Source organism: Macaca nemestrina, chromosome 7 (genome assembly GCF_043159975.1).
Source record: "Macaca nemestrina isolate mMacNem1 chromosome 7, mMacNem.hap1, whole genome shotgun sequence".
NCBI classification, from domain to species: Eukaryota; Metazoa; Chordata; class Mammalia; order Primates; family Cercopithecidae; genus Macaca; species Macaca nemestrina.
In genome coordinates, this window is record NC_092131.1 from 52,464,381 (window position 1) to 52,479,885 (window position 15,505).

Consider the following 15,505-nt stretch of genomic DNA (forward strand, 5'->3'; position numbering starts at 1 on the left):
TGCAGGCAGAGGTTGCAGTGAGCCGAGATCGTGCCACTGCACTCCAGCCTGGGTGACAGAGCAAGACTCCATCTCAAAAAAAAAAAAAAAAGAAAAGAAATCAGATAAATATAGTAACCAAGAATAACAATTAAGGAATCTCTGGCCCAGCATGGTGGCTCATGCCTGTAATCTCAGCACTTTGGGAGGCTAAGGCGGGCGGATCACTTGAGGTCAGGAGTTCGAGACCAGCCTGGCCAACAAGACAAAACCCCATCTCTACTAAAATACAAATATTAGCCAGGTTTGGTGGAAGGTGCCTGTAATCCCAGCTACTTGGGAGGCAGTAGAATCGCTTGAGCCCAGGAGGTGGAGGTTGCAGTGAATCAGAGGTTCCAATGAGTCAGAGGTTGCAGTGAGCCAGGATTGCACCACTGCACTCCAGCCTGGGTGACAGAGCGAGACGCCGTTTCAAAAAAAAAGAATCTCTTTATACCAAAAGTAGTATGTTATTTTGAATGCTGTCAGGACTTTCTGCTTAAATAAAGGTTACATAACACTGAAAGAATATGAAATATAACTACCAATTTATGCCAGGTAATTAATCTTAGACGAGCAGACAAAAATTCGGCTTTCATCACTTTACAACTAACTTATATTTACGAATTACTTCTTTTCTCCCCAAAACCTCAGACAAGGTAAATGCCTGGGCTGTATTTTACAGGCTGTAATTCCAAGGCTAATCTTGAATATATAACTGACCTTTGAACATTATGGGTTTAAACCATATGGGTCCACTTCATGTAGATTTTTTTCAGTAACTACATTGGAAAATTTTTTGGAGAATGCAATAATTTGAAAAAAACTCGCAGAGAAACCATAGCCTACAAATATTGAAAAAATTAAGAAAAAGGCATGTCATGAATGCATAAAATATATGTAGATACCAGTCTATTTTATAATTTACTACCATAAAATATACACAAATTATAAAGTTAAAATTTATCAAAACTTACACAAACACAAACCAGACCCTATATGGTGACTGTACATGGTGCCATTTGCAATAGAAGGAAATGTAAACAAATATAAAGATATACTACTAAATCACAACTGCATAAAATTAACTGCAGTACATATTGTATCACTGTAATAATTTTGTAGCCACCTCCTGTTGCTATTACTGTGAGCTCAAGTGTCTGAAGTATCCATGACTCCTATCCATGACTCTAATTATCTCCACATGAGCATTCTGTCCTTCCAGTAACAGTAACACAGTAAAAAGTGATCTTAGTTCTCGCACATTTTTCATCATTTTTAGCACAACACCATAAACCCCGAATAACACCATGGGACCCATGCCAAGTGCCACTAGTAATGCTGGAAGTGCTCCCAAGAAGCAGAGAAAAGTCATGACAAGGAAAAGTTGAATTACTTGATATGTACTATAGACTGAGGTCTGCAGTTACAGTTGCTCACTGTTTCAGACAGATGATTCATCTTACAGATGATATAAACTTACTGTATCAATAAACAGTACAGTATTGTAAATACAGTCTCTCGTGATTTTCTTAGCATTTTCTTTTCTTTAGCTTTATAAGAATACAGTATATAATACATATAACATACAATATACATGTTAATTGACTATTTATGTAATTGGTAAGGTTTCCAGTCAACAGTAGGGTACTAGTAGTTAAGTTTCTGAAGAGTCAAAAGTTATACAAAAATTTTTGACTGCACAGGGTGCTAGCGCCCCGAATTCCCACATTGTCCAAAGGTCAGCTGTATTTTTCACTTGAAAAAATTTTCAAGCTCAGAAATACTTCAAGTTAAAACTAAATCTAATTATTTAGACTAAAAGAAAAAAAAAAGAGCAAAAGAACCAAGCCACTTTTACAAAAGGATTCAATTTAAACTTAAAATTACAGCAAACATCTAGGTCAAACTGGAAGTTATTTAAGAAATGACTCCCCAGCAATAGAGTACCAAGCACAAAGATTATACAGCACAGTACCTGAAACTGTACCCAGAAATAAGAGCACTAAATACAAGCTTGAGGCATTCCCTTCACAGAAATCATGACATTTAGCCAACCTGAAGAGATCCAGATTACGAAAACTACGTAAAGTAATTACAGAAACGTTTCAAATGAACATGACTTCCTAACAAAGTGGGCAAGTAAAGGTTGGCAGCACGTAAGTGAATTCAACCTGTGTGGATATTACAGATTTAAGGCAACATCTTCAATGTTCTGCAACACAGCGTTCAGAACACTAGGGAGTTTTCAGCGCACAGCTTAGCTTGTCCAAATTTATTTCAAAAGATAATTAGATCTAAACACAGGCATTCACTGAATTATTTATGTAGAGATTCCACTCAGAACACTTACATTACTGATGAACAAGATTAACTGAGACTAAGCACAAGCATTTTGCTGAAATTTGTGTTTCAAACTGTTTTCCATTCCACTCTCCCAAGAGTAAACCTGAAACCCTTATTCTTAGAGTTTCACTTTATATGGCATACCAAATACTACTCAGCTAGGCATGCTAATAAAGGATGGCAAGTAAAGCAAAAGACTCAATGAGTCCCAATCATTTTCGAGCATCAGACCATCCATTCATTCAAATTGAGCACTACCTAAGTGTCAAACACATAGTTCACAGTGATGAACAAAACAGTCCCTGCCTCACTTACATTCTTGTAGGTGAGGCAGATACCAAGAAAGAAATAAGCATATTATAACATCAGGTTGTGACTGATGGTGCAATGAAGAAAAATAAGGCTGTGACAAAGAATAGGGAGGGTATGCATTTTTAGGTAGGGTCAGAGTTGGCTTTTTTGAGGTAGTCATTGAGGAATGCCTGTAAGATCACACAAGAGTAACTCATAATGAACATATGTAGGAAATGAAACAGAAAAATTTCTTGGAAACTAAAAGGATGACATTCTATCTACTGCTTTTCATATAACTAAAACATTTTATAGCACGTGTTTTAGGTAGCTTTTACTATTTTCTCCACTTGAAAAACTTCAAGTCTTTAAATTTAAATTACTAGTTTTAAGAATTAATCTTCTAATTCCTGTGGGGGGGGCGGGGGGGGTGCGGAATCCTTATAACCTTAATTTAGCTTTGTAATGCCTAACAGTAGACAGTAACCTTAATTTAGCTTTGTAATGCCTAACAGTAGACAGTAACCTTAATTTAGCTTTGTAACGCCTAACAGTAGACAGCTGCACATGGACGGCATTTTATTTTTCAGAAAGCATTCTTATAAAACAGCTCAATGGGTAAGAATGGGCTCTAAGTCAGAATGCCTCAGTTAAAATTAAGGCTCCTCCTAAAGACATTTGTTGTGTCTTTGAACAAATTATTTGTCTCCCTAGTTTTCACCACATAGTACCTACCTCATAAGGTTGTTGAGAGGATTAAATATGATAATGCACATAAAGCATTTAGAGTCTGACAGCAAATATGTACTCCAATGTTAGCTATCATTTATGAGGCAACTACTGAAGATAATTCCTTAATGAGCCTTAGGCAGGTTAATATATGTTAAGATCACACATGCAGTAAGCGGTACTGATTAGCAAAACTAAATTCAAGCCCAAGGTCTTGAGACTCCCTAGTGCCCACACTGTTTCTACTACCCCACAGAACATTATGTAATTAAAGAACTGGACAATAAAGAACTTGCAAAAAACCTTAGAATTAATAAGGTCTAAGACCTATAGGTCTCCTAACTACTGACTTTCAGCTCATTATACCAGACCAGACTGTTTCCTTGACAACTCAATGACTCATGTGTAAGAATAATAATTGTCCCACATTTTCCAGTGAAAATGCAGTGTAACATAATGTCTCCTGATAGACAATGGACACTTACTTGAATTCACGTAAGTTCTGATAACTAATTGTAGATGTTACTCAGAGTCAAAATAAAGAAGTACAAGTAAATAACATTCTCCTCTAATAATCACAGGCTGGTATGACCCTACGGCCCCTATGAAACCTATTCAAAGTGGAAGATGTCTTAAAGGATCTCTCACTGGATTAACTGACATTCTTCTCCTTTGTAAAAATACATAGGCTGGTGTCTTCAGAAAGCTGTTTCTGGCTAGCGGTTACTCTCCTACTTACTTATTTCTATATATCTATCAAATATGAAAATAGAGTCTGGCCGGGCGCGGTGGCTCAAGCCTGTAATCCCAGCACTTTGGGAGGCCGAGACGGGCGGATCACGAGGTCAGGAGATCGAGACCATCCTGGCTAACACGGTGAAACCCCGTCTCTATTAAGAAATACAAAAAAAAAACTAGCCGAGCGAGGTGGCGGGCGCCTGTAGTCCCAGCTACTCGGGAGGCTGAGGTCGGAGAATGGCGTAAACCTGGGAGGCGGAGCTTGCAGTGAGCTGAGATCCGGCCACTGCACTCCAGCCTGGGTGACAGAGCAAGACTCCGTCTCAAAAAAAAAAAAAAAAAAAAAAAAAAAAGAAAATAGAGTCAAAAGGTGTTATTTCTATTAAAACAGCATTAAATCCTTTGGAAGGCCTTGACGAATAACTGCAAAAATCTATAAAGATTTTGTACTTGGAGAGTTTCCCAGTTCCTACCTTTTCATTGCACTTTAAAGAAGCCAATACTAGATATCATAGATAATGCTTTTAGAGTACAATCTATGAAAGGAAAATCAGGATAATCTTTATTTTAAGAAATCAGTACAAATAAAAAGGTAAATAAAAGTAAAATCAAATATTTTCAGTGAAAACATTTAAGGTGCACATATATTTTGAGTCCTTGCTTTAACCAACTTTTTGAATTAACTAACGAATGGTCCTAATTATGTGGGGTATGTAAGACGGTCTCCACCACACTCTAACATCATTCTCAAAGGCTCCATGCCACTTTCTTCCGCTCTGACCATCCCTGAAAGAGTAAAGGAGCAAACTGAAAACCACATGTATCCAATAATGAGGTATCCATCAAAGGAAGGAATGTGAGATTTTTTGGTTTTTTTGAGACGAAGTCTCACTCTGTCACCCAGGCTAGAGTGCAGTCCGCATGATCTCAGCTCACTGCAACCTCTACCTTCCTGGCTCAAGCAATCCTCCCACCTCAGCCTCCCAAAAAGCTAGGATCACAGGCACACGCCACCATGCCAGGCTATTTTTATATTTTTTTTGAGAGATGGGGTTTTGCCACGTTGCCCAGGCTGGTCCCAAACTGCTGGGCTCAAGCAATCCACACACCTTGGCCTCCCAAAGTGCTGGCATTACAGATGTGAGTCATCACACCCAGCCAGGATTTAATTACTGCGTTCAACAAATCCTTATTGAGGACCTGCTACATGCTAGACACTGCTCTGAACTCTTAAAGAGTCATCAATAAACAAAACAGAGAAAAAGCCTACCCTCATAGAAGCTATGTAATACTGTTGTTTGGGGGTTATGGGGAAGAGACAATAAACACAACCAGGAAATTATACAGTACAACAGAAGGTGACAAATGCTATAAAGAAAACAGAGCAAAGTACAAGAATCAGACGTTAGGGGAGTGCAGTTTTAAATAAAATAGGCAGATCTTTTTAAGAAAGTGACATTTAAAAAGCAAAGACTGGATGGAGACAACAAGTCATGCATGTATCTTCAGAAAAAACACTGATCTAAGGAGGGGCAGCAGCCAGTATAAAACACAGCTCTGTTTCCTCCATGGCACTTGTCACCTTCTTGCCAGGAGAAGTCAACAGTATATAATTTCCTCATTGATTGTGTTTATTATCTCTTCCCCTTGCCCTCAAACACACACTATTACATAACTTCTATCAGGGCAGCGCTTTTCGTCTGTTTTGTTTATTGATGGAGCCTAAGTGTTTAGCGCAGTGTCTGACATGTAGCTGCCCCTAGGAAAGCCAATGGGGCCAGAGGAAATAAGCAGAGGGAAGATAGTAGCTAACTTTAGAGGTAAGGGGGAATGGGGAGAGTGGAAGTGTCCAGATTCTGTATGGCCTTAAGGACATAAGAACTTCAGCTTTCACTCTGCATAGAGAAAGTCACTGTAGCATTCTGAGAAGATAAGTGATATGATCCGGTTGTTGTGTTGGAAAGACTGTAGAGAGTACAGAGGCCCCGAGATCAGTTAGGAGGTTAATTACAGAAATCAAGGTAAGAGATAAGAATGGCTTGGACCAGGCTGGTGAGCAGTGGAGGCAATAAGTACTGACTGGATTCTGGTTATATTTTCAAGATAAGACAGAGCACAGAATGCCAAGTGTGAAAGAAGTAAGTCAGGGATGACTCCAACGTTTTTTTACCTGAATGTTTGATGGAAACATCAAACATGTTTGAGGAAAAATATGGAAGTTTAGTTGGAGCTGACCACTGCACATCCAAGTGGATAGGCCTAACAGGATATGTGGAAAGTCTGGGTTGGAAATATAAATATGGGAGCCATCAGCATATAGGTATTTAAAACCATGACACTGGATAAGACTGTCAGAGGAATATAAAAAGAAAAGTGAAACAAGGACTGAGCAAGTCAACTTTAAGAGTAGAAGACGTAAGACAGAACTAACAAAGCAATTAGTAATGAGACAGCCCAAAAAGCAGAATGTCCTGGAAGAAGAGCACAAACAAATTAAATTTAGTGTATAAATCACTTTGCTGAAACCATATTTAAGTTATGGAACAGTTTTAATCATCCTGTAGTAGTTAGGATGACTCGTAAAATACTAAATCACAACTTTTTTTAGGTTATGTCTTATACATTTCCTAGGAATATTATTTTTCCTATCAGAGTATCGACAAAACTATTGTTAGAATTAAAAGTATATCTTGCCTATTTTAACATAAAACCAATTAAAAGCTTGTACCATTTTTTAAAAAAGAAAAATAGCCTAGTTTTCACTGCTACCTCTGTCAAAGACCAAAAACACATTCAAGCACAACAGCCTGGCACAGTTGTAAACTGTCATTATTTCTCTTTCTCTAGACCTCAGACACAGGTTATATTAAACTCCTTAGTTCACAGCACATAACGTTCTTCCCCTTACTGATTAATTTTCTATTTACAGAGGTGGGGAAAAGGTTTATAATCTCATCTAGACCAATGTTTTCCCGGTGATTTGAAAATGAATTACATTTTTTGATTGGGACACTCAAAGTCATGTTCACAGGAACTGAAAGAGGAAGCAATGAAATGCAATTCTCTTTGGGCATGAGTGATCATCAATGTCACTTCTAGAGAAATAGTTACTTGCTTCTATCCTCTAAGTATACTCTGGATTTACCTTCAAAGTCACTAAAAACAGTACAGAGAACAAGCAAGTCATAAGGTGTATTCTCAAATATATGAATGATCTTGCAAAGCATGATTTTTCTCATTTCCTTATTACATAGTAGGTCAGATTCCCAAGAGAACCAAAACCTTCCTAGAACCATTTAAGTTCATCAACCATTTTATATTTTAACACAGCATTGGAGATCTTTTAGGTTAAAACTTCATTTGCTATAAAAATTATAAGCACACAATTAAAAATACATCTTCCATTCAAGTTAAGAACTTAACTTACACATATTAAATGTATAAGACACATTCAACTTTTATTTAAAAAATTATGATTCAGTATTCTACGTGTCATCTTAACCATTACAGGCTGATTAAGAACTTTTAACCATAACTTAAAATTCAAGTTAAGAACTTAACAACAGCGACAATCTTAATATGGGTTCTTTAGAAGTTAAGCCTCAAAAAGGTTTTCACTTTTTAGGCTCTTTTAAAAAGTCATATTGACTGATATTAAAAATATAATTATTAAAACGATCTCCCTACCAAAAGCAGATTAACGTCTATAAACTAGAAGGGAGCCTGAAGTGAGGCATTTTTAGGGAAAAACACAATATCAAACAGAAGAGACTACTGGTATTAAAAGAACATATAAAGATCTAAATTGGAAACAAAATTGTAAATGTCTCTTCATAATGCTGACCCTGAATCATTAAGAGTTAAATACTTGATATTCTTTATAATTTTCAAGTATTAAGAAAATTTTTCAATATATCTCGTTATATTTTCAAATTCATTATCAGCCTCAAGTAAATTAAGTAGAACACCTTATTCTCTAAGCTCACTAGCCAAGGTATTGTTATGTCTGCTGAAGGCTAAAAAATTAGAAGAGACATTTGAAACTCAATGTTGAGGTGGAAGGGGAACTCATCAACAGACCCAGCTATTTCAGGTTAGATCCCTAAAATAAAGACAAAAGGAAAAAGGGGGAGAAAAAAAAAGAGCCTTTTTTAACAGGCAACACATCAAATAGGAAAGTCTACTGCAAGGCATGTCTACACAAAATACTCAAAGAGTAATTTAGTGTTATTCCTGGGAACATTATCCCCAGTCTCACCAGCAATTGCTCTGGACCAAACTGGAGACACTGTTGCCATTAGCCTGCTAGGTAAGTAAGCTAAGGAAAACAAATGCAACCTCATTTAGCAAAACTTCTAACTTTAAGTTAACTCCTATACAATTCAGAACGTTTAGTTCACCGGAAGATGCTTATCTTCGGCTAGGCTGGCTATGGGCGTCTACATTTATCAAGGCTTTCCACAAAGTCATCTCAAAACACACACACACACACACACACACACACACACACAACTTAACAGTTAACTTCAACTGTAGCTCTTTAAGCACTACTAACTTAAATAGCTGCTAAGGAATTCGTCTGACAACACAGTTCTGAATTTAGATTCCCCCTTCCTCCCAGAAGAAAGAAGGGCCAACATCGAACAGCTTACTTTTAACCTAACCTAGTCAAGGTGCAGCTGGGCCAGGCTGGGACGCCGCTGCCCGCGTCCGGGGCTGCCCACTTCTAGTGCACCCAGCGCCTTCACCGCCAGCGTGCGGGGCTGCACATCCCACACCAGGCGTATGGCTGAGAGCCAGACGACTTCTCTAGACTTCCCGTGTAGTTTTCCGGCGAGGTCCCCAAGGCCAAAAGTCTCACTGTTGGAAACTGAAGGGGTCAGGCCGAATCGCTAAGAAGACACACCCCTCGGGGAGAGGAAGGGATAACTTCGCCGGTGTCGAGGGTGGTCCACGGATTTTTCCAAAGTCCCCGCAACGCTGCTTTCCGTGCCCAACCGCCTCCCGCCCTGACCTAGGGACTCGCAAAGGGCAGCGGGAGGGGCGCCGGGGAAGGGGGCGAGCGCCCAGGCCGCCGGAGGCAGCGGCGAAGACTGGAATTCCAGCATGGCGTAAGCGTGGCCCAGCTCCGGCCCGGGGACGCCGCCGGAGACACGCTGCCTCCGTCCACCGACCGAGGAGGCGATAATCCGCCTTCCCTCCTGGGGCCCTCAGGCCTGGCTAAAAATAGGTGCCTCGGTCACCCCAGGGCCCTCTTGGGTCGACCTCGCCTTCGGGAGAGTCGTCCTTGGGGAGAAGGGGGGTATCCCTCGGCCGCGCCCCGGGCGCCGCGACAGAGCCGGGGTCGGACCCGGGGCGGCCCCGCGAGGACGAGGAGGTCCCTCCGAGCCCGCCCCCTGCGGCGTCCCGGCCCCAGCAGGAGCCCGGCGGCGGCGACCGGATGCCCGAGGCCTACCCAGCGGGCGGCGTCCGGACCCCGCGGCCGCGCCCCCCCGCCCGGCGCGGCCCTCCCGCCTGCCCCAGGACCCCGCGGCCGGCGCCGCCTCCCCCCGCGCTCCCTGCCGCCGGTGCCCGGCCCGGTGCGGCCTGCTCTCCCTCACCCTGTGCGGCCGGGGAAGGAGACCGGGAAGACGCGGCGGCGCCGGCACTACAGCCCGGGCCGCCCGCTCCGAGGCGCCGCAGCCGCCGCCGCCGCCGCAGTCGCTCAGGTGCCGTCGCGCCGCTCGGCAGGAAACGGGCGGCTTCGGGGCGGGGCGGCCCCGGCACGTCCCGGCGTCTGGGCCGGCGGCGCCGGGAGACCGGCCCCTTAAAGGGACAGACGCCGGCCCGCCTCTGCCTTCGCGCGCCTGCCCACACGCTCCGGTACCCGCAGCTCGCGGCTGGCCGGCTCGGGATTCCGGGCTTTCCTCCCGAGACTGCGTCCCAAAGCTGGGCCGAAGGTGGACGTTCAGGAGCTGGAGGCTCCGCGGAATCTCCTGCGTTCAGTAGCCCCGCTCTCCCCTGTCCCGGAGATTGGTCTCGTCTTGCGCGACGCTCCTTCCAGGGCACCACCTGGCTCCCCACGCCTTTCTTTTAACTTAAGCAAACGGCACTAGATTTACCCCCTGAAATTACTGGAAAACGACATCCCCCGTCCCTTTCTCCAGGGGATCTCTGAAATCTCCTTCGGGCAACGCTAGCTACAAACGGAGAAAGAAATTAGAAAGCGACCCACATAATGGTCGGGCACGGTGGTTCACGCCTGTAATCCCAGTACTTTGGGAGGCCGAGGCAGGCGAATCACCTGAGGTCAGGAGTTCGAGACCAGCCTGGCCAACATGTAGTGAAACTCCGTCTCTACAAAAAAATACATATATACAAAAAATTAGCTGGGCATAGTGGCGCACGCCTGTAGCCCCAGCTACTTGGGAAGCTGAGGCAGGAGAATCGCATGAATCCAGGAGGCGGAGGTTGCAGTGAGCCGAGATCTCACTTCTGGGCTCCAGCCTGGGCGAGAGAGTGCGACTCTCCGTTTCTCTCAAAAAAAAAAAAAAAAAAAAAAAAAGGAAAGAAAAGACAGCGACCCAAATAAATTGTGTGCAAATATTATGAAAGTGTTGTGTCTGCCAGCTGGTAGCCATTCATAAAGCCGAGGTAAAAATTTAGAAACTGCTGCGCGAGGATGGATGGGCCCGGATCTCTGCTTATTCGTTTAGCTCTTTGCTGAAAGGATGGCAGCGATCCTCCCGGTCCACTGGCAAGTGAGTTTTGTGTGGATTGTTTATAGATGATGAATCTCTCACAGGAGGCCAGGCACTGCCCCACTACATGTACAAAACACTCCAAGCTCTCCGCAAATGTTATGAAGGTTTAAAATAATCCAAACGCTTCCAGACTGCATAGAGATACAAAAAATTAGGACTCACCACCACCACCACCTCGCCCTACATCTGACAAAGTCGGAACAGAAGCAATTAAGAAATGAACAGCAGAACCGTTTCTACACCAACAGAATTTCCTGCACATGGGCTGGTTAAAAGTATCTATACTTTTTATTCTAATCATTTCTAAGTTTTCTAGAGCACCTCCAAAATACAAATGAAAACTGCGCGCTGTGTAAGTGGCCTGAGATATTGAGAATTCTGCCAGTCTTCAGTCACCGTTCTCCACAGATGCATTCTGTCTTATTTTAACTCCAGAGGCGTCCTCTTTTTCCTTTCTCATTAGGATTACTGTGCCCCTCAGCGGCTCCAGAGCCCTCAAAGCAATCTATCTCTGAAGTACTGGCTATCTTCTGAGCGTGTGCCAGAAGATCCAGCTTTGTTGAAAAGCGAAGCCATTAGTCCCTTAATACAAAGGGGAAGTGTATCATTTATGTAATAGAGTTTAAGGGCTCTTGATTAGCTTACAGACAACCATGTAATTTCCTCAGGTTAGTACTAAAGCAGGTTTTAGATTAGAATTAAAAAATCATATTTTCCTGACCAGTAAAACCGCAATGTCAGTTACAGGCAATAATATTTTGGTGCACTTGTAAGTAAGACAGACAGTAAGTGGAGTTTAGGATTTTCTCAAAATATACTGCTGCCTATATTAAAGGATGACTTTGTATCACCTATTTCAGCTTTTCTGGCGTTTGAACTTTGACTATTGAAAGGGAAGTGGTTGAATGCTTTATTTTTTATAAGCTTTCTATTTATTCACATAAAAACAAAAAGATTTACTAGAGGCTGGGCGCAGTGGCTCACACCTGTAATCCCAGCACTTTGGGAGGCCGAGCTGGGCGTATCACCCGACGTCAGGAGTTCGAGACCACCCTGGCCAACATGGCGAAACCCCAGCTCTACTAAAATACAAAATTTAGCCGGGCATGGTGGTGCACGCCTGTAATCCCAGCGACTAGGGAGACTGAGGCAGGAGAATCTCTTGAACCTGGGAGGCGGAGGTTGCAGTAAACAGAGATGGCACCACCACACTCCAGCCTGGCCAACAGAGCAAGACTGTCTTTAAAAAAAAAAAAAAAAAAAGATTCACTAGAAATACTATGCATCTCTAGTGTTATGCATAATAGGCACGCCCTATTATGAATTAACACCAACCCTCCAGGTTTTGAAGTGTAGTATAATATAATGTAATTAGCTATAGTTAACACATATAATTAACCTAAGATATAATTAACTTTGCCTGCTATTTACTACCCTCCAATGCCACTGAAACCAACAACTAACTTGTTAAAAAGGATTAGCAACACACCCAGCATCTGAGGTACCTCTAGTTGCAACAACTAATAAATTAAATTTTATTGAAAACTATAAAGTCTAAATACTGTTACCTAAAGAGCTCACATCCTTTTTTTTCTTAATTTAACAAAATTGCAATTTACTGAAGACTGTCTTCTGAATTTTTTGCATGTAACAACGCTTTCTTCTGAGTTTGGGGAAAGTTTTAAAGACAAATAATACATTCCTGTCCTGCAGATGGAGGACAAGCTGACTATTCCTGTTTTGACTAGGGTAGTTTTCCCATAAGTGGTGACTTGTGTAGAGATTTGAGTAATGCATGAGTAACAGATTATATCTCTTGACTCCACAAGATCAGGGATGGCAGAAATGAAAGTATGATGGAAGCAACTGGAGGATTCCAGGTCCACTTTCACCCAAGTAATGGAGAGGGAAAGTTCATCGAAACTTCTTCGGCTGCAGATCTAGAGGTCATCAGCTATTCTAGCAAAGTATCTGTCACAGAAAGGTGCTTCATAAAGGTCTGCACTGTGCTCCTTTGACCTGTATCTTCAAGCATGTGCTTTCATAACAGATTAAAGGTGACTGAAAATTATCTGCCACTCATTGCATGACAGGTGGGATCTATAGACCTCCCTCTTGAATCTAGAAGGATTCCATGACTGCTGTGACCAATGAATATGGCAGAAGTGATGCTTTGCCAACTTCTGGGTCCAGGCTATACAAGACAGGTAGTTCCACTCACTGCCTCTTAGATCCATGTAAAAAGTTCATACATCTTGCTGGAAAAACCGTGTGGAGAGGCCCTGAGACTACACTGGGTGGGAGAGGGGTTCAGCTGGACCATCTTCCAACTGTTCCCACCAAGATGGCAGAAATATAAATGAAGCCTTCTTGAACTCCTGACCATCCATGCTACAAGTTCAATGCCACCAAGCGACCCCAGTTAATACCACATGGAGCAAAAATATCACCTAACCAAGCACTGCCTGAGTTTCTGAACCCTCCGAATTCTGACCCCATACAAATAAAATAATTTTTGCAATTTTTTTTATAATTTGTCATGTAATAGATAAATGGAACAGCCTTCTTCCACTTTTTAAAATAATAGCTGCAAGAAATCTTATTCAAGCAGAAGGAAATTTCTACTTTGTTCATGCAGTCTCAAGACATCCCTGTAGTCTTTCAAGGGAAATTTAGGCAGAAGTAGGTGGAGAGGTAAAGCTATTATGTAACATTACTTAACATGATTAAAACCACCTTAATGTCTCCCATCCTCAAAGGCTGCCAGTGAAATGGAAGCTAATGTATTAAATGATGACAGAGAAACTAGTATTTGTTGTGCATATGCACTGTGCCAGGTATTTAACATATCTTAGCTCATGTGGTCCTCGAAACAACCCCATATTGTAGTAACAGGCTCACACGGGTAACTAACTAGTGCAAAGACACAAGGCTCACAAACTGGTACTTGAACCTAGAGCTGTTTGACTCCAATTCCCATGTACATGCCCCAATACTATGTTCACTCCCAAGGTGTAAATCTTTAGGTACACAAACAACTAAAATGTGAAGTTTCATTTATACATAATTTTTGTTTATGATATCTTTTTTGTCACTTGCATAAATAATAAGATATGTAACTTTAAATCAGCAATATTATATTGACTATCAACCAGTTTCATGTAAATTTTTCTAACAGAATGTAGCATTGAAATGTGTACATTTTTGTCCAAGTACACCTAGCAATTGGAAGGAAAAATCCAAGCCACTTGGATGCTTGATTCTGTGATTTTTTATACACTTCCTTATAATAATTTGTTTTTTCTTTTTAGGTATTGAATTTGCAACTAGAAAACCTGATTTTCCTCCCGGTTCTGCCCCTTTCTAGTAATGAGACTTTGGACAAGTTACTTCATTTCCCAGAGCTTTAGTTTCCTCACTAATTAATGGAGGCCAAGAGTTAGTTCCAAGAGTTAGTGTGAGAATTATTAATAAATGAGATAATGTATTTTAAAATATTTTTAAGCTACAAAATAGCATATAACTATATAACAGAGTCCACCTTATTATAGGGTCTAAATATAAATAGGCATTATTTAACCTATAATGTATCTGATAATAATAACCACCCTAGTAGCTACTTTTCATATACTACATATAATTACAAATTGTAACAACCTCATGGGATGTAATTACGCTCAGGCTTAGGAAAGGAAATAATTCACAACAGAGAAGTGTGCAAAAGGAGGAAAAAATAGAAAGAATGAATGAAATAACCTGCGTAAGGTCAAATGGCTACTAAGTGGCAGAGCTGGGACTGGAACTCCAAAGTTCAAGCTCCTTCCTTTCTACCAAACTATTCCCTACATGCTAACAGGCTAGTTTACAACCTGCTTGAACAGCAGGAAAAAAAGGGAGATTTGATCTCTTTCTTCTCACTTTTAGCCCAAACCTCTCTTAGCCTCACCACATAGGGGGGAATCCTTTTTTAGAGGGGTGGCGGGGAGGCAGGGGAGAGAGACAAGGTCTCACTCCCGATGCCCAGGCTGGAGTGCAGTGGCGCAATCTCAGCTCACTGCAGCCTCAACCTCTGTGGCTCAAGCAATCTGCCTACCTCAGCCCCCCAAATAGCTGGGACTACAGGCACATGCCACCACACTAGGTTAATTTTTTTATTTTTTGTAGAGACAGGGTTTCGCCATTTTGCCCAGGATGGTCTCCAGCTTCTGGGCTCAAGCTATCCATTCACCTCAACCTCCCAAAGGGCTGGGATTACAGGCGTGAGCCACCATGCCCAGCCCAGCCCTTATTTTTAAAAAATTTTACATATAATTCAACACTCTTTCTCAACAGCTACTTACCCAGTGTTTAAAGGTTTAATGTCCTTCACAGTTATGTAATTCTTCTATCACTCTGAACTCAATCTCAGAAACTTTTTTTTTTTTTGAGACGGATTTTCGCTCTCGTTACCCAGGCTGGAACGCAATAGCGCAACCTCGGCTCACTGCAACCTCTGCCTCCCGTATTCAAACGATCCTCCTGCCTCAGCCTCCCAAGTAGCTGGGATTACAGATGCCTGCTAGTGCACCCGGTTAATTTTTTGTATTTTTATTAGAGACGGGGTTTTACCATGCTGGCCAGGCTGGTCTCCAACTCCTGAC

General features: G+C 41.9%; 1 protein-coding gene across 15 annotated transcripts in view; it reads right to left on the reverse strand.

Annotated features, from left to right (window-relative positions):
- The window catches only part of LOC105473588 (kinectin 1), a 160,346-nt gene extending 150,489 nt beyond the window's left edge, over nucleotides 1-9,857 (reverse strand). For 14 of the 15 annotated variants that reach the window (XM_071100127.1, XM_071100132.1, XM_071100129.1 and 11 more), the window contains exon 1: nucleotides 9,723-9,857. The gene's annotated coding sequence lies outside the window, so the exon portion shown is untranslated. Of the gene's footprint in view, nucleotides 1-8,786; nucleotides 8,806-9,722 lie in introns of those variants that run through there. The other variant, XM_071100123.1, reaches the window with a different exon arrangement.
- Nucleotides 9,858-15,505: the final 5,648 nt, after the last annotated feature.